Genomic DNA, 24,931 nt, shown 5'->3' with positions numbered 1-24,931 from the left:
CAAAGCAACTCAATCCCTTCATTCACAAAAATTGCAGTCAGATACCTTAGTATAAGTAAAGGAAAAATACAACATAGCATGTAAAAGAGAAGGAGAATGAGACAGAGAGGGAAATGAAATATTATATTGAATACTCAGCCCTGACCTTGTCCTTTAGATGGCATTTGCGAATGCGCAGTATCGCATTTCCCCTACTTTCTTCTTATTCTTCTTATTATTAATTTGTCAGTGTATAACATCATTGCAAAAACGGCAAGTGTATCACAAATATTAAGGAATTAATGACGATGATGATGATTTTTTGTGGAAGGTAGGATGCCACGTCGCAATATCGTAGGTAGAATAAGAAGATTTGTTACAAATATGCAAGTGATCCACACTTTTGAAACTTATGCTGGAAATTGCTCCATATTGATAAATATTGTGCAAAAAAAGCATAAACAAATTGATGATTTTATGATTAGGCGACAATCGGACGCGAACATCAGGAATCAACGATATTTTCTCCTTCCTTCCGTCTTGAAATGATGTAAGTGTGACGCCAACGCTTTTACATCAACTTTGACATTTGAAGCGATTTTCCAATAAAAAATTGTTTTTTTTCGGGAGAATTTTTTCCTCGCTTCCTTGTCGAGGATATTAGGCATTATTTTATGGCGAGTAGCCCACGCAAGGATAGGCTTCTTCTTGATTACGTCAAATTATTAGGACGCATGCTCTACGTATTGTGTGGATGATCTTTTATTTTTGTTTTGAAAAATTCTAGCAGATATTGTGAAGTTTTTGAAAGTTGAGGTTGATTTAGAAGGTATTTTGTGGTTGGAAGTGCTGTATTGATGTTTAGATTGTGTTTTGCTGAGATTTTTTGGATTAGTAAGTGATGAAAATGGAGATTTATCAAGAAAATGTAAGAATTTCAGTATTTACTAAATAACGGCTGTTTGAAATTCAAACACAAAGGGTGTGAAACTATGAAAAGTTGTAAATTTAACTCTTGGCTTGTAACGGCATTTTATGATTTGAATTCAAAAGATGCAAAGTGAGCAAATTGAAATTAAGTTCGTAACGATACTTTGAAATTCAAATGTTTTGAGAGTGTGAAAATCCAATAAGTTCAATAATTAAAACTAGACTTAAAACAGTTTTTCATAATTCAAAGATGTTAAGTTACAAGTAAGGTGATAAGTTAACCAACGATTTCTCAAAATTCAAATTTTGAAGGGTACAAAACTATGACAATTTTTCCTCTCACTTCGAAAAGTTTTTCTTAATTTGCAAGCTTGTAAAAGCTTATTTACATACATTAATACTTGAAAACCATTAAAAATAATGGCAAGATATAATTCTAATTAATCTAAACTCCTTCCACTGCCAAAATTACACAAAAATGAGCAAAAAACTGTCTACATTGCAGGTTAACAAGACCTCCAAAATCCCATTACACCTTAAATTACTTCTCTACACCCACAAACAATCAACCATAAAAGGGGACGACAAGGAAATTACATCCACTGCCCATGCATATTAAAAGTCAAATAATGAAAATTTGATGCTAATCTATTTATATACTCACATACAATGTGATTATATGTGCTTATTACATTACAATGTGAATATTATATTTTTTGTTCTCATATAAAAAAAAAATATTTAATCTCTCATCGTGTATAATTACACGAGGCTCACTAACAATTACATGCAATAAAGGCAGAGAGCAATTGAAAGTCAAATTTTCACGTTTTACTGAAACGCTCAGCTACACGTGACATTAAGATACATTTCAAATCTATTATTTGAGAAGTAATAATCATGATGATGAATAAGTTTTTTGTGACTTAAGTTTTACTTAGTTTCAATTTTTCGTTCCTTATTTGAGGGAAAATTTGAGGAAAAGCCTGAGGAAAAAGTTTGGAAATTTTTTTGCCACGTGTCAGTTTTTCATTGAATTTTAAAAGTGAAAAAGGTTTTGCAAATTGTAATTAAAACACTAAATTGCAGCAGTGGCGTAGTGGTTGGAGTGTTGGTCTACCGACCCTAACGACCTGGGTTCGATCCCAGGGAAATTCAAGTCAGAATCTTGTTCTTTTTCACTGTTTTAAGCTACACCAATTCGGTTAGTGCACCTACGACAATCATCCTCCAACTTTTGTGGATCTTATAGTTCCATTCTCTAAAAATAAATTGCAAACCTAAAGAAACCAACAAAAATCTAAAATAAATCACGTGAGGTTGCACTACGTAATGATAAAACGTGCAAATAAGATAATCGTGATTACAGCTTGTTGAAAATTTTCATAAAAAAAGTTCGATGGGAAAATAATATATGTTTACTGTTTTGCAAGCTATTAATGACACGAGTTTGCACTTTATTGCTGAATTGAATGAAATAAAATTGATTTTTTCAAATGCATATGGAAGTGTATTTTGGGGTCAGGTGGTGGAAGTTGAAGGAATTTAAGGTTTTTGGGGGAACTTGGGTTGCACTTGTGATGTTAACTAACCTTCCCATACTGAATACACCCCTGCAATAGACCAGGATATAACTTCCAGACTGTATTTACTTACTTACTTCGCTGGCCGTACAGATCAATTGTGATCCATGGCCTCCCGCAGATGTCGCCTATAACTGGTTCTATCGCCGGCTTCCGCCTGCCAATTGCCAATACCAAATGCAATGCTGTCTCTATCAACAGCTTCCTTCCAGACTGTACAAGGAACTAAAATATGAAATATTATGTAACCGAGTCAGCGTTGTCTTCTTTTTTAATAGCTAACCTTAGAGATAAATTGTGATCCATATTACTTACTTACTTCGCTGGTCGTTCAGATCAGTTGTGATCCATGACCTCCCACAGGAGTGGCCTGAAGCTGGCTCTATCGCTGGCTTCAAACTTGCCAATTTTCGATACCAAGCGCAATACTATCTCCATCGACAGACCTTCCAAGAGTTCTTTGGACGTCCAAGAGCTATTTTACTGTCCAGAAAGTCAGCTTTGAAGACTTTAATTAATGGAGTGATCCGTATCCATCCGTTATTCACGGTCTATTTAAGAATTCTTCCAAACATCCTTACAAATTCCTTCCTCAACTCCCTTAATAATCATATAATATTCATATCCCAAACTTCCTTTATTCCTCAAGTACTTTTTCAATCATAATAGTTTATAGTTCAAATAGAATTTTTTTCCCATCACATGAAGATGTTACGTTCTCAAGTCAGAGAGTTTGACGTCATTTAGTGTTTACACTTGCGGATAAAATGGTATGATGTCATACAAATCCAGAGAAGATACAAAGTACCACATCAAAATCAATATTTGTGGGATATTCTAGTGAAAAAGTACAAAAATAGATGCTGAATATGAGGCTTGTTGTTGAGGATGCGATGGAATTTTTGAGTAATTTTAGTTCCTCAGGCATAAAAGCTTACCTTGACCCAAATATTCAAACAATTCGTGACTGTAAATCTGCATACATTTCTCAAATTATAATTCGGAATGTTGAAGCTGAGTACGAATATGTGAGATATTTTCATGCAGCACATCCTCTTATTTATCCACAAATAAATTAAAAAAATAAGCTGAAAACTGAAAATTTTTCTTCATAAATCAATGAAAATAGCCACAAAATATGAAAAATTAAATAACAAAAAAATTCACAATACATTGATAAATTTTTATATATAATTTATATACAGTTTTTTTGTTGTTTTCGTCGACTATTCCCAGTCGATTCCCATATTTGTGTTCGGGAGAGGAGAAAAAAAAAGAAATCATTTGCATTTCAATAAAATTCCCAGTTGCTGACATCATAAATGGTCATATACATATATTTAGGAATCGGGAATGGAGAAAAAATAGCTTTCGATACTTATTTTTGTTTATTTAAATCTTGTGTTGGGCGCTAGAAATGGATTTGGGAATTCTTGGAAGTAGAACATGAAGATTGTGATTCTGAGGAAATTATGAAGTTGCAAAAATACATCAAAATTAGCTTGCAACCCTAACAGGGAAAGAGCATGCTTTCTTGGTATAGAAAGACCACTACGGTACTTAAAAGCGGTCTCTTTGCCTGTGGAAGGTAAAGGCACACGGCGTGAGAATATTAGATATTGATGTTTCCGACTTGGTAATATCCCAGACTCAAGTCAAAGTCATGCTGACCTGATGACAGTATTTTCCGACTTTTTCAAACCGTATATCATTCGGTGAGTTAATGTCTAGTTAGTGACTAGTTTAATAGAATTAAATCCATTCGGGCTAAGCTTAGAAGGTGGTTATAAGTGTGGTGTCTGAACAGAGTAGAATCTAGTGCATCTAGTCATATATAACCGAATCTGTCTGTACGACTATAAGGTCTTTGTGGCCTAGTGGTCAGGCAACAGATCGACTAACTCTATCACTCTTGTGTGGATGCGTGAGTTCGATTCCTACCAGAAACCGATCTCTCAATTCATTATATATACCAGTGGTGAACAAACTTTCGTTTTTCGCGACACGTCTTGGTGTTAAGCTGGTTAAACTGATGCTCCAGGCATTTCCAGCATTTTTTGGCGACTCACTATTATTCCACGACATACAGGTTGCCCATCCAATAGAGTCCAATAGAATGTTGTCAATATGAGAACGATTAGTAACACTGCTCACGACATTACAGTAACCAAATGTCGACTCGACTTTTATTACAAAATTTCAAGTTGACTTCGAGTTCAGGACACACAAAATTTTGATGTGCGATAAGAAGTAAACAAATTTTTATGATGAAATGATTCATTATTTTTTGACATTTGCAAATTTTTAATGATATCAGTAATAGAATATAATCATATAACAGTCATATGCCTGTACAGTAGGTTAATCGATCGAAAATCTGAATTTAGTACGGCGTGACTCGGTATTGAATGGATTAGCTTGAATCCGGCACAATGTCAGAGTCACCCCGACCTGGCCTAATCGAATTGAAGGCAGATTCGATTTGAATTCGGCTTTAAGTCAGAGTTACGCTGACCTGATGTCAAATTTTGAATCGATTAACCTTTAAATCCGGTACCTGGCCAGAGTCACGCCAATCTGGTCTAATCGATCAAGAATCCGGACTCAGGACGACGTGACTCAGAATTGATACCGAATCCGATATAATTCTGGTATTATGCTAGAGTCACGTCGACCTGGTGCCAGTGTTTTGATCGATTAACCTTTAAATCTGGTACCATGCCAGAGAATCCCTGACCTGATGGTCAGATTTCGGATTTGTGCTATTCAAGATAATCTCTTAAGTGCTGATGCAAGAAGAATTAAAAATGATAATCTACGAATTTGAATGAATCAAGCTAAAAGAATCCATTAATATACATCTAAAAGAATATCAGAAAATCCATATATAGAGCTAGAATTCAACAATCAATTTTAAGAACACTCGAGTGAAAAAAAAAGAGTAGAATAATAAATAATTGGAATCAGAGTGAGAACGACTAAAGAGAAAGCAAGTCAGCAAGAAAACTACTTTCATCAATGTGTGAAAAAAAGAGAATATTTAAGTAATAAAAAGTCCAAAGACTTGTTTTGATGTGGGTGAAATATTCACGACCAAGCTACACTCACACATCCAACCATATTCCTTCTTTCAAGTTCAAGATCAATTCAATTTCCATTGAAGGTCACGCGCACTAGCGATTTTGATTCTGTTTGTAAATAAATTTCCAACCTTAATGACACATTTCTATTGATTTGAGTACGAAAACTTGAATGCAGTCATTTATCAAATTATCTCAAATAAGTGTCTATAAATCATAATATATATGATGAGTAATACTGAACAGCTTTTGCTGTATAAACACACAGAGAAAGAAAGAAGAAGCAGATACAACAAAAAACATATGGGAAGCCTGGGCCAAAATTTTGCCTTGACAATGAAAACAAAAAAAACTAAAAAAAAGAAATCTTCGATTTTTTTTAGCGAGGCACAGAAAAATTTCCAAGCTTCTTAAGCGCACGTTTTTCCGATTTTTTTTTTGTTCAGCAATGTCATGCAAAGCACAATACATGCACAGGATGAGGGAGGGCAAGCATCAAATAGTTTTTTTTTTATATATTTTCACTGTCATGGCCACAGCACAAAATTATTGATTTTAAAATACAGCAAGCTCGTGCAAGCACTGCAGAATGAGATATTTGGTGCTGTCTTCTTCTTGTTCCCGTGTACTGCAAGCTTCATACATGACCCATTTTTATACATACATAAAAAAAACTGAATTCGGACAAATTCTTGTTTTTGGACTTCTTCTTCTTATTTTTTCCCATCCAATTGTATTTAAATCATCATCATCGTCATCGTCATTTATAGAGCCGAGGTAGAACGAGATGGAAGATATTGTGGCTCACTAATACAGATGCACAGTTGGCATCATCATCATGAAATGAAAACGTCGACATTGAACTTGAAATTTTTTTATATATATATTCATATATTTCTCCAACACACGAATACAGTCGCAGTTCATGAGTCGGAAAGACATTGAAAGGAAAGCTCTTTTTTTTCGTATTGTGTTTTTGCAGTTGTTCAGTTGGGAAGGGACTGTGAAGCGATTAAAATATTAAAATGGAAATAAAGCTGAAAAAATATAGTTTTTGTGAATTTTTACATTTTAAATCCAAATTTGGTGTGAAAGTTGAAGCTGCAAATTTTTTTTAAAAATTCTCAGATTTTTTTTGAATTTTTTTTTAAAAATAACTTTGTGAATTTTTTTTAAAAATAGAAAAAAAAGTCTTGTTTTTAATTGAAATTTAAAAGTATTAATCGGAAAATTTTCTCAAATTTCATCACACTTTTCACAAATCGGCGTAAAAATTGAAATAATTTTCAATGTTTTCAAAAAAATAAAAAAATATATAAATATATAAAGATATTGCGTTGTGGAAAATGATATCGCGTTTGTGCGTGTGAATATGTTTTTTTTCTCTTTTTTGTGTATACGTGCGTAGAGTGAAATTCTTTCACCGAAATTAATGTTGAATAAGAAGTTCGTAAAAGGCAAGAAGATGTGGTCAGAGTGGAATGTCCAATTTGTAAGTTTTTTTTAATTAATTTTTTAAATTAAAGTATTCATTAGGTGCGTTATGTGCTCTTGATTTAGCGAAAAATTGAGGTTTTATGATTCTAAAACTGAATTTATTTTTGACAGTAAAAATGTTGCAAAATATTGAAAAATTATTGGAAAATATTTCAAATTCGTTGAAAAATATTTGAAATTGGTTGAAAAATTTAAAACTTGAGGAAAAAAATATGAAATTTATTAAAAATTATTTAAAATGATATAAAATATATTTCACAACGTTTTGAAATTTGTTGAGAATTATTGATATGTTGAAAAAATTTATCGAAATTATTCAAAAATTAAATAAATTTATTTGAAATTGCATAAATTAAAGACTTTTTAAGCAATTTTAAATTGAATTGAATTTAAAATTTCATTGAAAATGTTGAACATTTGGGAAAAAAGTAACTAAAACTCAATTAAAAATGTTATAAAATGAATTAAATTAACAAAAATATTCAAAAATTGAATAATGTAATTTAAAAATTGCAAAAAATTAATACTTTTTTTAAACAATTTAAAGCTTGATTAAATTTTAAAGGGTTAAAAAATGATCAAAATTTGATTAAAAATATTTTAAAATAGAATAGAATTTTTTGTAAATATTCAAATTTTTAAATAAATATTAAAAAGTTAATAAAAATATTTTAAAATTGTTTAAAAGTTGTTGTAAATTTAAAAAAATTCTAAACAAATTGATTAAAATCATTCAAAAAGTATTTTAAATTTGTTTGAAACACTTCAAAATCTTTAAAAATTGTTAAATTTCATTTTAAAAACTGAAAAATTCTTAAAAGTCTTTAAAACTTCCAAAAAATCTTCAAATTAAATTCTCAAGTCTGAAACCTAACCTCAAAAACCTTCCAAATCCCCAAAAACCTATCCAACTACCTCCATACAACCTATTAAAACCTATAATCTCGTCCACAAAATCGTTACGATCATCACAACAACAAAAAAACACTCTGTTTTTTCACAACAAGCGCAGTTCGAAATTGCGTTTCAGAAAAAATTGAAAAGAAAGCAACAACAATGAATGAAAGCTCTTTCTCTCTGTCTCTCACAGTTTTTCCTCCATCGTACGACGTCACTGACTGAAAAAAAAGAATTCTTGTGTGGCTAAAAAATTAGGGAATGGGAGGAAGCAATTATTGTGAGACTTTCTAGAAGCCTTTCATTGATGAGACTTGCTTCTTTTGTTCGTTTAGCTGCCTTTTAAGCTTTTTTTTTATGAGAAAAGAATAATTGTGCTCATTGTTAAGACGATTCATCGACTGCTGATAACGGGGATTTTTTTAAGGTAGAGAAATGAAATAAAAGAACATGATGGTGATTATGTATGTGAAAAATAAGAGTTGAGAAAATGCTTATTTTATCGTTTTGTGGGGTAAGAAGAGCATTTTTTTTTGTAGTCGATGGACTGGTTTAATGTATGAGTGGTTAAATAAAGATGGAACTTTAGGTTGAGTTTTGCTTGCTTTTGAGAATTTCAATGTGTAACGGTTTTGTAGACATTTGAAATTTTGATCTAACGGTTTAGTAAAATTTGAATTTTATATTTAACGGTTTTGTAAAATTTAAATTTAGTATTCAATGGTTATGTAAAATTTGAAGTTTGTATTCAACGGTTTTGTTAAATTTAAACTTAGTAATACGGGTTTTGTAAAATTTGAATATAGCACTAAACGGATTTGTAAAATTTGAATTTAGTACTCAACGGTTTTGTAAATTTTGAATTTTGAATTCAACAGTTTTGTAGAATTTAAATCGTCAAATTTCAAAAATCAACTAATTTATGATGAAGAACTTTATGTACTTTAATATTTTTTGCCATGACTAAAACCAGCCAAAGCACATCAAACAACAATCCCAGTTCTCCCATTACTCAATTCCTCAATTCCCAAAAGCAAAAAGTAAAACTTTGCATTACAATATACAAAAGTCAATAGAGAGACTTCAAACAATTATCATACGATTCATCCCAGTCACATGACTAGGAATATTCACAATAGAATGAAACAAAATAAACAAAAAAAAATATAAAGCCTCACTCAGTCCCAGCAAACAGCGCATTACAATTTAGCACATTTTATATATTTTTTGTTCGCTGTAAAATCGCATTTCATTAACTTTATCAGAAACAAATACACCGTTATCAGTTTGTTTCAATAATATTAAACACGTAAAACTGTGTGCAAGAAGAAACGACGACTAAAAGCAGTCAAGAAGACATAATGTCTAAAAAAGGAGGTGATTAATTTCAATTAATTAATCAGTGACAAGTCATGATACTGAAAATGGCAACAAATTACACATGTGAACGCGATTATACGGGTGTTTTTCGTCTCTCAGTTTTTTTTTTATATATTCTTAACTCAGGTCTTGTTAAAGTCAATTTTGATATGAGAGAGTTTAATGACGAAGAAGAACTAGCGTCGTTGAAAGGAAATGTATTTAATTGATGTTTCTTTTTTTTGTTTTGTTTCGAGATGGAAACAGAACTGAATTTTTGTAATTGTTGTTGCTGAACTACATGAATTATAGTTTTGAGCATGGGAAATAAGTTCATGTAGATTTTAATTGAAAATTTCCGGAAATTGGTTTTTAATTGATACGATTATATGAAATATTGATTTACTTTTGTGAAAATGTTGATGTTGGGAATCGATTTTGAAATTGTTGGATGTTAAATTTGACAAATTTTGATTGAAAAAGGCTTAATATATGTAAATAAAGCTTGAAGCTTGATAAAATTTCACTAAACATTCAAAAATTGTGTAAATTTGGCAATAATTTGTTTACTTTCACTAAATTTGATCAAAAAAAGCTTGAATTTGATAATCACAATGTTTGATTAATCAAAAACTTTAAATATTAATGTAAATTTATCAATATTTACCTGTGAAGCTTAAAATTCTTTAATTCAATGTTTATTCTTTGAAATTTAAATAAAAAACAAATTTTCTTCTAAAAGGGAGAACAACTATGAACAGGGGAAATCAACCATATTTAGTTGCTCAGATTATTTAAATTTTGAATGATCGTTATAAATATTTTTCTATGAAATTCAATAAATTCGACAAATATTTGACAAAAACTATCAAAATTGAAGTTCTAGCTTCAAAATTGTCATGAAAAGTTGCCAAGTCACTAAAATGTATCATTTTTTATGCCTAAAAACCCATAAAGCCTACAAAATTCTTCCAAAATCCCACAACATTCTCAATTTTCTCCTCAAAAACCCCTCGCAAACATTTCAAGCATTTTCCATTTCCTCAATTAAACTACAAAGTATCGATTTGAATACAAACCTGCTTGCATAATCTAGAAATTCTCGTTTATTCTTTGAAGTATTGCGAAAAGAAACGGAAAGTTGAATTAAGTAAAATAAATACTACACTATTTAATTCCTCAATTTATATTTCCTATTATACAAAAATACTCACTTTTCACCTTTGGTCGGATCTTTAAGTTTCTATATAGATCTATCATCATACATGAATAGCAAAAAAAAGTTTTAATTCTAATTGGTATTCAAACAATGAATTGTGATTATGCAATAAAGAATGTTCTTCCGTCTTGGTGATGTCACTAGCTAAGACCTACGCTCTATCCATGAATTAAAGAATGAATAAATCGATTTAAGTTTTGAATGGGAAAGAAGATATAATCAATATTGATGAAACTGCATGAATAATTGAATGTGGGGTCGGTCGTAGATGATGTATGAGTGGATCTACATTAAGGGTGGCAAGAGGTGGTTGACAAGGGGTAACTGCTTTAAACTGGTGCAAGATTGCATCCAGTGACAAGAAGGAGCAATTTCCACATAATTTATGAAAAAGTCAATGATTACTTAGATTTTGTAGATTGAGGGTGACATGGGGTTGATTGACAAGGGGTAAATGCTTGAAATCTGATGCTACATGCCAATCCAAGTGATAAAAAGCAGAAATTCCAACGTAATCGATGCACAACCCCCCAGAAATAATGCAATTCGACAAAGTTTCATGACAGCCTTTATAAAAATTGCATTCATTTTCATTCCTCGTGCGCCACAAGTTTCTCATTTAAATATTCTTTTTTTGTTTTTGTTCGCTGTACAGAGTCACACGAAACATTAAATATTTGCAACAAAAAAAAAGCAAATGAAAATACATCCATATAATGGAAAAACGTGAATTTGATTGACGAACCGCCAATGAAGGTCATTTTGTGTTTTATTTTTTTTGCGAACAAATCACAGAATTGAAAACAGAGAACTTAGAACTCGGGCCAGTGGTTTTTCTTGATTGAAATTTAATACAGTAAAATTACTTGATAATTCGCGATTTTGAACAGATTTTATTATTGTATGTCAAATGAGTCATGGAGTGTATCTGATTTACGTAATTACATTCATTTGATATTTATCCGTCTATTTATGGATGTTATAAGGGGTTGTGTTCTTTCAAAAGCGAATTTGATACTTTTTTAGCTGCTTGTCAGGATATTTTAAGACTTTTCAACATTTTTTTTTTTGTTATAATATCACAAAAGTTGCTTCTTTTTCTAGTTTTTCAAGCTTGAAGCTTCTTAGAATGTATTTTTAGAACAGTATTTTGTTACTGAATGAAATGTGCGTTAATATTTAATTTGACTGGATGAGTACGACGAAATAAGAAGCTATTTTTGGGGCATATCGGAAATAAATACACCTGAAAAATTAATGAATCTCATTTTATTGATTCAGTTGTTTGTGAATTACGGAGAATTTGATGTAGATGAGCTGGTGCCACTTTTTTCTGATGGAAAATGTCGTTTTTGTTGGAATTTGATAGGATTTTGGGTGTAAATTTGCAAGAAAACTTTTTGAGGTGAGAAAAATCCGCCATTATGAATTTTCTCAAACTGCAATTTATTGATTTGAATTTTGAAAAACCGTTGAATTTGGAAGTATTTTAGATGAATTTTGACTAAAATTTTCAAGTTTGTTACAAAAATGCGTATTTTTGCCACTTCCAAAAAAATATTAAATTTTCAATAATATTCCATTTCCATTTCACACATTTACGGATGCGATTAAGATAAAAAAATATAAAAGTTTCACGTTTTTCTGCCACATAAGGAAGTCAACAACGGCAAAAGTCAGAGTGTGATTATTTTTCCATCACGTATTAACGCTTAAAGCTTCAACACAAGCAACGTCAACTTGCCTTATAATAATAATTGAAATGCTGCAAACAATTGAAACTTTTCCGTGATGTCAGTGATTTGGATGTGTCTGTAGTTTTGTGAATGAATGCTGCACACAATCACAATTAATAAATGTTGAGTAATAAATTGTTTTAAATTACCTACATAGTCATTTGATATGAAAATTACACGATTAAATTAATTATAAAAAAAGATTATTTAAATGAGGAGATTATCTGAGATCTTTTGGAATTTAATTATCTTTTTTGATAAATTAATTAAATTTTATGACAAAATTGAATTTTTAAAATTGAAGCTTTTAAGGTATTTTGCTAATTGAGATATTGCTGATGATCAAGATTGACAGAGACTGGTTGATTGAGTATGAATTTGGCTTATTCTGGGTAGTTTAGGACGTCATCTTAGAGCTTATTTAGGATAGTTGCTAGAAGCTACTCTACGCTAGCTGATAGCTGCTAAGAGCTACTCTAGACTAGATTCTAGGAGCAACTCTAGACAAGCTTGTAGGAGCTACTCTAAGCTAGTTGCTAGGAGCTACTCTAGATTATCTGCTAGGAGCTACTCTAAGCAAGCTGTTAAAGGTTCTAAAAAAAGGAACAAGACAAGAACAATTTCAAGATTCCCAGAGTTTGCCTCAATTTAGATCTTTTGTTGAATTTGAGACAACGGGAGTCTTCACTGGTTACTCGAGTACATTTTGTGGGTGTCTTGCGTACCCTTGGGTAGTTGCTTGAGTGTTCTCTTGAATAGTTGCTCGATTACAGCTTAGATATGGTCTTGATCACGGTTCTTTTGAAGCTTCTGATTTTACTTTAGTATGTTGCAATACATAGGCTATTCAGCACAGCTCTAGCAACTTTAGACATGTCTCAGATACTCAATATAGTTAACTAAACCATCCTAGCCTTGTCTCATCAAATCCTAATCCTTATTTGCATCCCCACACCCCCAAAAATCTCCCAATTCTCCTTCTATAACTCAATTATTCCTAAATTATCAATCACTTCATTTCCTATCCGCAATATAATTACCAAATGTTCATTATCAAGCACTCAAAAATAAATTGACTTAAAAAAGAAGAAGGAAATTTTTCATTCACAAAAAGAAAAAAAAATTGCGAGAAAAATAATACAGAATAAAATTAACAGCCCATTTTCAAGGCACAAACACAATATTCATACATTCATACATTTTAGTCGATAAAAATATCCAAAAATATCATATAAATCAAATTAGCAATTTAAAGAAGAGAAAATACGACAAAAAAGAAATAAATTTAGACATTGTTAAGGAATTCATAACTTGGCAGTGATAGATGAATATATCGACATTTTTTACATTTTATGAGATTTGAGATAAATTCTTTAATGATTACGTCATGGGATGTATTATATGAGGAAAGATGGAAAATGAGTGAAAAGTCACGACTGAATGTTGACTCGTGTTGGATTATTTAGTACAGGAAATCCTCCGCGAAAAAAAATTTGTTGTGAGATGTGTTTTGGGGAATTTGAGAATTGAGTTTGGGGGTGGATTGGTATGCTTTGAGAGACTGTATCTTTAAGGTGAGCTTTACTCGCATAGCACAAGTCAGTTAATTGGTCTAAAATACGGCTGCAGGATGGCGTGACTATGGTATGGAGCTGCATTTTAATTGGGGGGTAATGATTGGTGTACATTGAGCAAGGGAAAGTGTATCCACGGAAACTGGACTCGTCAGTTGTTCATCTATTACTTTATTTACTAAGGTGCTTACTTTAAGGTATATCTTACCATATAGACAAGTTTAGATGCATATCTTGGGTAGGGGTAGGTGTAGATGTAGGGTTATTCAGATAATCGGGTAAATCGGATAGTAGGTATACTATTCGGGTCCAATTTACCAGTTCTAGAAGAAATTCCAAATTAGGAATTCAACCTTGGATCTTCGACCTGTAAATCAAATGCTCAACTAACCAAGCCATCAATGTTACGTCAATAAATAATGATAAATAGCCATAAATAGCTCTTAATTCTCAACTTATAATTCCGACTAACAAGCAATCTATAACAAGAAGTCACAACAATCTTGCAAATATTTCATATTATTTTTATCAGACACCATCCTAAATTCAATGAATTTCGGGTACCCCAGACAACCATCCAATTTTATCGAAATACGTCTTCAACATCCACACAGAAAAATCATTCAAATAGCAACAATCTTCAACCTTATCTCCCCAAGCAACTCATAAAAATTTACATTTCAATTCATTTCCAAAGTCATTCCTCACAATAGCAAATCATTACAGTGCAGTTTTTATACACAAACTATTTGACCGCCCTCTCAATTATAATTGCCGTGCATGCATGACGAATTGCATTTTGTTGCTATTCAAATTCGCTAACTCTTATTCATCATTCTCGTTTGACTTTCTGTTGAGAATCTACAGCGTTGTGTTGTAAATTACAATTAACTCATCACCTTTACAGGAAATGTAAAAAAAGATGTTGATTAATTTGCACATACGTGAGAGATAGAATGGCTTTTTATGGAGTGAAAATGCGAAAAATGCTGGGGTCTGGATGGGAGTGATGGAAAGTGTTGTCAAGTGTTGAGGGCGCCCAGGGGTAACGGATTCTTGGATTGATTTATAAGATACCCTATAGTATGAAGTGGAAGCTCTAGAGTCTGAGTAAAGCGCCCAAGTGGCCCATGCTCTAGAGCACCCTCAAAATACCAAGCTCTTTAGAGTATGCGCTCTTTAGATTAGTTTCTAGGGCGCCCTAGTGCATGATATCCTAGTAAAAGTCAAATTTTACTCAAATCTCTGTGTATAGTCCACTAATTTGTAGTTTATGAATAGGATGCCATACATACAAGTCTCTAAATATGCAGAGTAGAGTCGTCGAACTCTCCATTGTGGCCCGATGGAGTTTTAGAGCTGTAGAGCTCTCTATAGTGACAGTATGAGCAGCGATAAGGTGATTAGAGTAGAGTAACCCAAATGCCAATTGTAAAGACCAGCATAACCTCAAAAATACTCCAAATTTTCCTAAAACACGAACTTTAAACCCCAAAATTTCAATTTCCATCTCCCATAACTTCCATACAGCCCCCCTAAAAAGCACATTTTGAATATAAATTTGATTTAATTTTACAACATTCAACCTTGATGATATGAAAAAAAATAAATAATAATTGTAGCTTTTTCTTTTCTGCTATAAATGAATATTCATTGCAGTTGGCATAATTGTAATTATAGAGGCATGTGAATTTTTTATTTTATATAGCTACAAATATCACGAAAGTCATGAATCCTTTATGTCTTTTATTTCTATTTTGTAAATAATTTCTCTATTTTCCTTTAATTTTTCATTATGCTAGGACTGCTTTTTTATAGCTTTTTAAATTACAAACAATTACAATGGCTTTTTATTTCTGCTAATTGATTTCGAAATGTTCTGGAAAAGTTTTTTGATGTAATGATATAAAATTTTATGACTTAATGGGGGATTGACTTTATTGTGATGCAAAGTATATTGTGGAATGCATTAAGGCGTAGTTTTGAGATCGAATTTTGAATGTTAATTCGAATTTCGAAATTAATTCCGAATTTTGAAATTAATTCCGAATTTCGAATTTAACTTCGAATTTCAAAATTTACTCTGAATTTCGGAATTGATTCTAAATTTCGAAATTATGACAAAATATATTTCGCAATCAAAAGTTAAGTCGAAATTACTTTAGAATTTCAAAATCATTTCGAAATTAATTTCGAAAATTGGAATCCCGAATTTCGAATTTTTCGAAAATACATCCATTTATTACTTCAAATTCCAAGTTAGCATGCAAAGCTAAGTTAAAAAGTTACACTGAGTATTGAGTTCATAGAGATCCATAATGACACCAAATTGACCTTGCATACCTCCCTACACCTTCCATATGGATCACAATTGAGCCCCAGCCAAGTCACCTAAATATCAATAATTCATCCTCAGCCTTAAAAAACTCCTCAAAGCAACAACCTTCTCCCATAACTACCTAGTTTCATAATTGAACATTGCATAATTAAATCCCATTCCAAGGTCTATAAAGGAAGCGCTGAATCCATACGAACGAAAAAAACTTCATGCAATATGGGGAAGCAAGCATATACATTTTTCCGCAAAATAATCCTGGGTCAAGGCTAAATTTTCTTTCATTACTTTCATGCTGTGTTAAATTTCCTCTTTTTCTATCTTTGGAAACTGTTCGTTGTTATTGCCAACGATGCACTTGATTGAGATGAATTAATGTGAAAATGGTTGGATGTATTTATAGAAATGCTATCATTGTAATTGAATTGGAATCTAGGTTTTTTGAATTATAAAAGGATGGCTTTCGAGAAGTGGCTTTTATTCATTTATTATTAAGTGTGTTCATGGAAATAGTTTTCATGTCATGGTCTTTGGTTGTTGATGAATTATAATGCAGAATCAATTGCAATGACTGAACAGAGTGGAATTCGTTGTCCTTACTTACTTACTGCTGTCCGTACAGTTTAATTGTGGATCGATGATCCCCCATTAGTTTGCGATTGAAGCTGGCTCTATCGCTGGCAACTGCCTGCCAATTGCCGATGCCAAGTGCATTTACATTTCTATTGGCAGCGTCTTTCTATAAGTTAGGGGTACCGAGTCATATAAAGGTGGATCTGCCAGTTCCAGAGTAAAGCCTCTATGGCCGAGTGGTTAGGGAACATAACGGATATCTGTATCACTCTGCTGTGAGTTCGTGGGTTCGATTCCCACCAGTTACCGGTCTCTTAATCTTTAAATAGAATGTCATGGATACGACAACGATTCCCACAATGCTTAGGACATTACATCCACATATATAGAAGCCATTTGATTCACACAGCTTCTCTGGAATCCCTCTGACTGATCTTCCTTCCTTTATATAGCTTTGTAATTCAACTGTGATGCTAAAACCATTGTCAAACAGATCCTTATCAATTGACGATTTTCTATCCAAGGATTTCGAGTGGGAATCAAACCCACATCATCACAATCTTAGCAACTAGCCTCTAGCCTTCTCTTCCAATAATTGATTGACAAATTCGCCTACACATAGCTCGATATTCCAGATTTCTCTATAATTTTGACAAAACATCTCCAAATCAAAAATAGATTCAATTTCTACAGAACCAGTATGAAAATAGCCAAAGCTTCTGTATCCAGTTTCACTTTTTAACTAGTTATATCCATCCACAACGATAAGAAGAACTATAAAAATCCACTTTAAATAATTGATGACGTACTGTAATGTCCATACTCAAAAAAGACAATATCTTCCGTATTTATCATTATTTTGTTAAGCTATAGACCAATTACTCATCATTGCTTTTCTGACATTTGAGGAACAATGTGCTTGATAACCATTAATATGCTCAATTTTACCGTTTATTAATACACTTAATGGATGTATGCATCATAATTTAAATTGGATATTTAAAGATCTGACTGGCATTTAAAAAACGATTGTTATATCCAGCAAAAAAATAAAAAAATCTCTGGATTATTTTTGGAATCAGTTCTTTCGAAGGTCATTTGAAAGGTTGATGTCATAACTTAAACTAGAATTTGGCTGGATAGAAGATTCTTCAATTTCTATTAAAAAGTTCATAACCGGAACGAGTTTCATTCTTATTTCTTTTGTTTGACTTTCATTTCTAGATTATGTGTTGGCATTTTCAATGAATGTGATAGAATTCATATTTAGTTCAAGGTTAGCTCAATGCTAAGTTGTGTATTTTGTTGACTGGGAATAATACTGAGAACTTTTTCCAAGTATCAAGGGGATTTTGTGATGAGATTGGGAGCTTATGGATGTGGATTTTTGTTGAGTTTGAGGATGGGGGTTTGAATTGGTTGGTTGTGTAGGCGGTTAGTCCCTTAAAACCGAATCACTATGACTTCGACTCAAGGATTATAAGTTTGAGTCTCAATATTGTAATCTTGAACTTTTCTGAGCTAGAGTTGCTAGAAATGAGAGCTTACTGCCTGTTTTTGATGAATATGCAGCTAACAGTAGCTACTTAACTACTGATTCTAGATCCATGGACTCTGAATTAGTCATAATCACATACATTTGTGACTTTATGAGCTTAAGCTCTCTAATCTCTAATTAATTTATCTAAAACGACTGCAATCAGCACATCCTAAATCCATAACCATTCCAATTCTCCCAAACCTTCTCAACATCTAATTCCCATCATGCAAGTCCATTCCAATCAACTAACAATCCATAATTTAGCCAACTATTCTAGTTTCTCCATCCGACGACTATCATTAGAACTATTAATTTAATTCTAGCGTACATAAACCAGCTTATTAGTTCTAAATTGCTTTGCTGTTGCTTAACAAAAAAAAAAAGTGTTTGTTCACTGTTACTAGGATACGATTCATCCGTGTCATTAAATTAAAAAACTAGTCATGACACTCACACATCGATCTTTTTAATTTCTATGAATTATATAATCCCATCTCATAGATTTTTCAATAATCATATTTTTGTCAGATTAAAGACTTTTTTTTGTTGGATGTTGAGTGTTGAACAATTTATTTAAGTAAGAAGAGATTGTTGAAGTGAATTATTTTTGGAATAATTGTGGACTCAATTAAGAGGATTGAATGGGTATTGATAGAAAAGTTGTTTTTTGGGGGATGTGGGATGGTTTAGATGGAGTATGGAGTATGGAGTAGGTTGAGGTTCTTTGCTGATGGTCTGCTTAAAATGCGGTTAAGATGGGTTTTTAGATGGTTGAGTAGTCGGTATAGTACAGGATAAACAATATGATTGATGGAGTTTGATGTATACTTTACTAATATAGTTCAGAATACTCACAAATTCTATTAAGATATCATTAAAGTTCTGTAATATTTCTAACAGGGTTCTACTGGATCATTGAGGGGCAACCTTTTGATTTTCGTGACCCAATTTCGTGGTAAGCCTCGACCAAAACCGCACAAGCGTGCTGCGGTTAACAGGTTGCACACCAATGTGCTAGACCATATACTTGGCTTTACCCATTGAGCCAACACAATATCCTAGAACTCATTGGGTACACCCTTAGCTAAACTTAAATAATAAATTCTAATTTATAGAGGATATAGTACAGTTTAAAGTCGACTCTGATTAAATAGAAAAGTCAGTTTCGAACTCTAGGACAGACTTAGTCAAGGATTTAGTTCATATCCTGGAGTATCTTCTGGATATTACAAGAATGAATTTTTAACTGTATTCCTGAGCCAGCTATAGTCCTAACTCTGAAGCTAAGCTCGAAGTTGATTTGAATATTCTGCAGAAAAATCGACTCAAATCGATACCAAATCCAAGTCGATTTCTAGCTCTGATCTAAGATTAATCATCCAACCAGCCCCGATTTCCTTCAATATTCTGAAACAAACCTTAAATATCCACCAAAAAAGCGCCTCTAACTCTTACCACATCCACCACAAAAACCCAAACCAAAAATAACTTCAATATTCATCGCACGCAACAAGAAAAATAAAAAAAAGTTGTTATAATAATAAATAAATTTTTAAAAGGAGTCGTGATGATGACTAAATAATTGAATTGGTAGAATACAAAAAACAAGCTAAACAAGAAGAAGCACTAACGCACAAAATAGATAATAATAAGAAGTAAAATAATATTCAGATAATTAATAGTCATCCTTCTATTCTCCATTCTCTTTCCTTTAGATTCGCATCCAAAGCAAGCAAAAAATTTGTGTTTCATCGTCGCTCACATGACGTGTATTTTCATGTGCTGAACTGATGGATGGGAAGCTTCAACCGCGAGCAACGTACATTCTTTTATATATTATTTTTTTGTTTCTTCTTTCTGTTTGTGCGCTGGCATGATCTTGAACTTGAACGACCATCAAAACATACATTCCAGTCGAGTGGTGAGTCAAATTAATATTTTTTTTTCGCTCTCTCTCTTTCTCTCTCACTTTTTTTGCGCTCATTTTTTTGTGTGTTCTTGTTTCGGTTTAATTTATAAAATGTATACAAATGGATGAAACAATTTTTGCAAAGCAAATAAGTGAAGAAGAGGAATTTTTTTAGCATGATTTTGTGAGAGAATGGGGATTGGAATTGGAGCAGTTTGGGATGATTTGAGGTTGGGATGAGTTTAGTGTCTTGATATACGCCAACGACGATAGTTTCAAGGGATGAGATTAATTTCTTGGAATGCAAAATTTAGCTTCAAGGCATGAATTTAGCTTCGTGGGATATGATTGGTTAGAATTTGGATTTGGTTAGTTAAAACTAAGCCTAATTGTTTTTAAAGAATATGTTCAGTTATTGTAAAACTGAGAACTATAAGAAGGATAAGTTCAGTAGGTCACACTATGGTCAGTTTTTCAGGATAAGTTCAGTTCAAAATGTCTAAATTCTTGTTGATTATTGCTGACATTTGTGAATATATTGAAATGTTAAGCTACAAAGCTCTCTGAAACCTTCAAAATAGATTTTTTTGGCATCACTAAGCCATTGTTAGGGATAAGTTCAGTTCAAGTCATTTCAAGACATTAATCTTGAAACTTAAAAATCCAAAAATTCAAATCGAGTGAGTGTTGATCGAACAGAATATGTATAATACCGAATAATGAGTCCCGGATTAAGATTTGAACCCATTTACAACCGCATGCTCCTCTCACTGAGCTATTTAGGGTTACTCGAGTGTATGGCAAAGTGCTATTACATTGAATATCCATCAAGAAGTGATCCCGAGCTTTACAAATGAAGAAGGCTTCGTTACAGAGCTTTTAAGGTTTTACTAAACCTAGTTTTGGCTACCATATGGACGTCATATGAAGGTGGCTTCTATTTGGTGTTAATACAGGAAGTTTAGAGGAGCCTTAAAAGCTCCTTAGCTTAGCATTCTTCATTTGTGTTGCTTGGGTATGTCACTCCATCGACCTAAACCTCCACAAAATTCTAATTCAAACTTCCTTAAAAATGCGTCTAAATCCCTTCAAAAATCCCCCAAAATATCCTCTTCACATCACTAAACTTTCTGAATGTAGAACAACAACAGATCAAAGCTCACAGAAAAAGAGATTTGTCACGGTAATATTTTTAATTTTTATTTCAGAATATTTAATGCTTGTCCATTGTCATTCAAACTACACGACATATGATATTAATGATTTTTTGTTTCATAAATCTAGACACAAAATTTTTGTTGATTGAAATGATTCTTATGGATGATAAATCTAAAATTAGAATTCGCAACCAAAAAAAAGACAATCACGATTCTAAAATTACAATATTAATGATTATTGCTTTGGTGGCCGACATGTACAGTGACGACATCTATCGACTTTATAATGAAATATAAAGCTTCATAATTTATCCACCAGATGACAGACACTGTCTCATCCGAGACACAATAACATACCTAAAAGCTCATTCCGTAATGGGGTACCCCCTGCGTTCGTCTTGTAAATGAAATTAAAATTGATGAACACAGCATTGGTGGTATCTCAATTCGTATTGATGCAGATTCTCAATCATCAACGGATGCAAAGATTGCCAAAAAAAAAAATTGTGCAGCCTAGATACCTAGATTTAAATAAATTGAAATCAAATGTGTGAGGCAAATGAGGAAGGAATTCAAGTCATGCCATAAATGATCATCGAATTAGCAATTGACATGTCAATAAAAGGCCACGCAGAGATGAAAACCGCAATGCAATAAGAAATAAAAAATGCAATGGACAAGAAAGTCATCGACGATCAAATTACGTAATCGCAATAAATTAATTAAACTAAATTGTCTAATTATAGCTGCCTCAATGCACATTACTGACGTTTTATTTTTTCTTTTATATTCATCGACCTCTCTTTGCAAGACCCATCTGCACATACATTTAGATGTGATATTAGCAAAAACATACACGAGTGTACTCGAAGGCTGATGCACACACAAATATGTTGTGTTTTACGTCGTGTGACGATAATTGTGGCAAAAAATGCAATTTTTTGTGTGTCTTCTTCACAACTTTACATCTCTCGGTAAGTAAATGATCTATTTACGTTTAGACTTAAGTCTAATTATATAAAATATGCACTTTTGTGTTTTGATTTATATGAACATATTTTTTATTTTTAATTTTAATTCAAAATACGAGAAGAAAAAAAAATGATGTTGACGTAATATTAAGTATGCATACGTACGTCATACGATATAGAAATGACCTTTTTAGTTACACACATACACGACCTCAACGTATTTATGCATTTGATCTCTTTATTCTTAATTGTTGTGACAATGTTGCTTTAACAAAACTTTAGTAGGGATATAAAGGTTCATTAGTATGTAAAACATTCTGGTTCAGCTTTGCTTGTTATTTTAACACCCCCGTTGTTGAACTAAAGCAACATTGAAAGCATGTTGAAGGTGATTTTGAAAAAATGCTAATCATGGTTTTAAAGTTGAATCTGGAAATTGTTGTGGGGAAGTTAATGGGGTCAGTTTCAAGTCACTTTGTCTTTGGTCATCCAAATCTAAATCTGGATATCATTTCATGAGATTCGAACGTGCATTTATCACTGGAATAGTACCGAGTAGTAGTATTAGTAATAAACTACTGGTAGACATCGTAGATAGAGTTTCAAGAAGTTTAGGTCATGACAAATTCTCTGATTGAGACCAAGACTTAGATTCGGATTGAGACTACAAGGGAAATCACCGAAGCAGTCTTAATCCCGGTGTTAGTCTAGAAAAATTGTTGAGTCACCCACCCAGTTTCGGTCTTAGTCTAGGTCTTGAGAATATGTCGAGTCTCAGTCCTGGTCTAGGTTTTAGTCTCGATATCGTGAATTTGTCGAGTCTCAGTTCCGGTCCGGGTCTTAGTCACGGTCTCGAGTCTGGGTTATTGTCTCGGTCTTAGTCTCGATCTTGAGAATATGTCGAGTCTCAGTCTCAATCTCGATCTTAGTCCAGGTCTTGAGGATTTGTCAAATCTCAATCCCAGTCTCAGTCTTAGTCTCGAACTCATGCATTTGTCGAGTCTCAGTCTCAGTCTCGATCTTAGTCTCGGTCTCGAGATATTGTTGAATCTCAGTATCGGTCTCGGTCTTAGCCCCGGTTCCTCGAGTTCCGGTTTATTTAGTCTCAGTTCCGGTCCTGATCTCAATCTCAATCTTGAGAATTGGTCGAGTCTCATTCTCGGTCTCGGTCTCGGTCTCCAGACTAATCCAAGGACTGAGATTTGAATCCCATAAATCGACAGACATAGACTCAACAAGATTATTTCAAATCTAGGTCAGCTTCCTCACTAAATAATCATCATAAAAACAATCTACAGTCATTTTGTAGTCATCTAAACCAAAGAGACTTGTAAATTATTAATAGAAAAATTTCCCTAAAAGCCACAACATTTTCTCTAAATCCTCACAACACCTTCCATTTCACTGATCAATAACCACACAATAATATCCAATATGCGCCTTAGTTTTCTACAATCAACCACATTATAGTCGCAGTAGCAACACAAACTTCAATAACATTTAATAATATCGTGGGTAAGTACCTTTAATTAATTTTATTAACTATTTCTGTGCGATGCATAGCGAAAATAATTAGCTGCTTTTTTTTTATGAGAAAGCATAGATTTTTATGACAAAAATTCCATGTTAACAGGAAAGAAATAAAGCTTCACTTAGAAGCGCAATATGAGCATAACAATGACGAAAGAAACAAAAGCATGTAATGCGGTCTCTTTTGCTGCTGCAAATGCCACAATGACATTCATTTGAAAATGAAAAAATAAACTCTCACTTGATAAAAAGCCATTTTTTATGCTCTCTAGTCACATGTCACAACATCAGACTAAGTTTTTATGAATTGCTAAATATTAAAATAATCATCGACCTGGTCGAAAAAAAATTCTACGTCAGTAACGGATAGTTTTTGCTAGTTTACTCGAATATTTTCCATTATGCTATATGATTTTATATTTTTATCTTATAGAACTCGCCGAGACACACAATTTGGTACCAATTTTACACCTTTTTGATGCTTGGTTCCTTTGTTAGAGCCATTTATATGACCGTTACTGACGAAGAATTTTAGGGATTTGGTAATTTGAGCTTACGAAGCCATTAATAACTTTCGTTGTGTACCAGCTAATTTAAAAATTTTTGGACTTAATTGTGTATGAGCTTCTCGCTGACATTTCTGACTATTAAATTTATGAATTCAACTTGTTTAAGATAGTTAAATTAACATTTTTGTTTAAAAATTTTGTAACGGTTGGCCATAAATTTGAATTTTTGAACGAAATTTAGTCGGCAAAATGAATGTAAACAAACAAAGATTCATTGAAAACTAATTAATGAAATAGAAATAAACTAATATTCAGGCAGAAAATGATTAAATGAATTTAATTCTGTGCGATGATCGATTTTAATCAAAGGTAATGGAATAGATTTAATGATTTTTTTTCAATCCAAATTTTTGTTGCATTCACACAAATTCTTCTATAATATTTAAATTATGAAAAACCGTTATTGAAATTTCCTCAAATTTTCGACCAGGCCGTCATAATATTGTCATTATGATAAGCCATTGTTTTCCATTTCGTTTGTCTTTAAATGAAA

General features: G+C 32.5%; 1 long non-coding RNA gene across 2 annotated transcripts in view; it reads left to right on the top strand.

The window, feature by feature from the left end:
• Nucleotides 1-24,931, top strand: part of LOC139086227 (uncharacterized) — a 64,911-nt gene that overhangs the window by 19,731 nt on the left and 20,249 nt on the right. The window contains exons 1-3 of one of the 2 annotated variants that reach the window (XR_011543990.1): nt 6,577-7,064; nt 20,018-20,223; nt 22,180-22,342. This is a non-coding gene — a long non-coding RNA (uncharacterized lncRNA). Of the gene's footprint in view, nt 1-6,576; nt 7,065-20,017; nt 20,224-22,179; nt 22,343-24,931 lie in introns of those variants that run through there. The other variant, XR_011543989.1, reaches the window with a different exon arrangement.

The sequence above is a fragment of the Chironomus tepperi genome, unplaced genomic scaffold, assembly GCF_022539635.2.
Source record: "Chironomus tepperi strain 1889 unplaced genomic scaffold, CSIRO-AGI_Ctep_v1 contig_85, whole genome shotgun sequence".
Lineage (NCBI taxonomy): Eukaryota > Metazoa > Arthropoda > Insecta > Diptera > Chironomidae > Chironomus > Chironomus tepperi.
Note: the sequence above shows the minus strand (reverse complement) of the source record. Positions and strands in the feature narration are given on the sequence as shown.